The following is a 2,526-nucleotide window of genomic DNA, read 5'->3' on the forward strand; positions in this document are numbered from 1 at the left end:
CTCACAACCATCCATAATGAGATCTGATGCCCTCTTCTGGTGTGTCTGAAGACAGCTACAGTGTACTTACATATAATAGTAAATAAATCATTGGACCAGAGCAAGCAGAAGTCCTGAGTTCAATTCCCAGCAACCACATGATGGCTCACAACCATCTGTACAGCTACAGTGTACTCATATTCATAAAATAAATAAATCTTTTTTTAAAAAAGAAAAAAATTCTACTGCTGTCTTGTGCCTGTGTTGCTGGAATAGGGACTGGTCTGGCATATCTAATAAGAGAGCCTTGTGAGTGCAATAGAGGACTCTTAAAATTCCAGCCGCCAAAATATATGCTTCTGTGAAAACAAACGTATTTATGAAGGTGCACAAGATTTTAACATTCCAACTCTACTGTAGCAACATTGCAGAAAGAAAGTGGCTGAGTAGCGCCGCTGTTGGTGGCGCGGGCCGGTCATGTGGACCCTGCCGTGTTGCGGGCGCTTGCTGCGGGCCACAGCGAGCGCAGCGCCGAGACCATCAGCCCCGCAGCGTTGAGCATGGACTTCGAGGACGGATCAAGTTTCACATCTATCACCCTTTTCGCAAATTTGTTTTACCTTTGCTTTATATTACATGCACTCTACTTGCAGGGGTGCTTACCAGGACTTTAATGGAATGGATCGTGACTATGGCCATGGATCCTATGGGGGTCAAAGATCCATGAATTCCTACCTAAACCAGTCCTATGGCATGGACAATCACAGTGGTGTGGGGGGGGGGGGGTAGCAGGTTTGGACCTTATGAGTCTTACGACTCCAGGTCTTCTCTGGGTGGGCGAGATCTGTACAGATCTGGCTATGGTTTTAATGAACCCGAACAAACCCGCTTCGGAGGTAGTTATGGTAGTCAATTTGAGAGCTCCTACCGGAATAGCCTTGACTCTTTCAGAGCCTGCACCTGTAGGCTCTTGGGGGAGAGGAACGCCTGCTTATCCTGAAAGTACGTTTGGAAGCAGAAGCTATGATGCTTTTGGAGGACCATCAACAGGCAGAGGCCGAGGCCGAGGACATATGGGTGATTTTGGAAGCTTCCATAGACCTGGAATTATTGTTGACTATCAAAACAAACCTGCCAATGTGACGATTGCTACTGCAAGAGGAATAAAAAGAAAAATGATGCAAATATTTATTAAGCCTGGGGGAGCCTTTATCAAGAAACCTAAGCTAGCAAAACCTATGGATAAGATGAACCTCAGCAAATCACCTACAAAAATTGATCCTAAAAATGAAGAAGAAAAGTGGCGAATTGAGGCTCGACGAGAGAAGCAAAGAAGTAGACGAGAGAAAAACAGTGAAAAATATGGAGATGGATACAGAATGGCATTCACATGTTCATTTTGTAAATTTCGAACCTTTGAAGAAAAAGATATTGAACTGCATCTGGAAAGTTCTTCACACCAGGAAACATTAGATCATATTCAGAAACAAACCAAATTTGATAAAGTAGTTATGGAGTTTTTACATGAATGTATGGTGAATAAATTTTAAAAAGCATCTATTCGTAAGCAACAGACACCTAATCACCCAGAAGCTTACAAAATAATTGAAAAAGATATTATGGAAAGTGTTACTGCAGATGATCACATGATGAAAGTGGAGACTGTTCACTGTAGTGATTGTAGCGTGTACATCCCTGCTTTACACAGCTCAGTTCAGCTGCACCTGAAGTCTCCTGACCATAGCAAAGGGAAGCAGGCTTATAAGGAGCAGATAAAGAGGGAAAGTGTGCTGACTGCCACAAGCATCTTAAACAACCCAATCGTGAAGGCACGATATGCGCGCTTTGTTAAGGGAGACAATCCTTTTGAAATTCAAGATCATCCTCAGGATCAGCAGATAGAAGGAGATGAAGAGGACGAAGAGAAGATTGATGAACCCATCGAAGAAGAAGATGATGAGGAAGAAGAGGAAGAGGAGGAAGAAGGAGAGGAAGGAGAGGAAGCTGGATCTGTGGAGGAAGAAGGGGATGTGGAGGGAGAAGAGGGCACAGCGGCAGCATCAGCAGGGGAAGCTGATGCAGTGGGAGAAGCAGAGGGAGCAGGGGAGGCAGAGGAGGCAGAGGAGGCAGAGGAGGCAGAGGAGGCAGAGGAGGAGGAAGAGGAGGGAACCCAGGAGTTTGCCGCCCAGGCCTGTGCTACTGTGCAGTGTGAGCACAGTCAGATGTAGGCACCATACTTCACAGGGGCCGCACTGGCTGCTACTGTAGAGAATGGAAGATGCTGAGTAGCTTATGATATGAGTTGACACCATGTTGCATGCATTCCACATATTAAAGTTTGTTTTATATAATTTCTAAATGTTTGGCATTTGTTTAATAAAATGAAGTTAAGATGATTTCAGTTTAGTTTTTATAGATACCAAACTTAGATATGATAAATTGTTTGTATGATGTTTAAGCTTAGTTTTTATTACCTTACTGATGTTCAGGATTCTAGGTGTGTGTTGCTCCACTGCCATTTGAACTTAAATGCTGCTCTTGGGAGTG

General features: G+C 43.9%; 1 pseudogene; it reads left to right on the top strand.

The window, feature by feature from the left end:
- The first annotated feature begins 539 nt into the window (after nucleotides 1-539).
- Nucleotides 540-2,207, top strand: LOC110315669 (annotated as a pseudogene).
- The last annotated feature ends 319 nt before the right edge of the window (nucleotides 2,208-2,526 follow it).

This window comes from Mus pahari, unplaced genomic scaffold (assembly GCF_900095145.1).
Source record: "Mus pahari unplaced genomic scaffold, PAHARI_EIJ_v1.1 scaffold_10063_1, whole genome shotgun sequence".
NCBI classification, from domain to species: domain Eukaryota; kingdom Metazoa; phylum Chordata; class Mammalia; order Rodentia; family Muridae; genus Mus; species Mus pahari.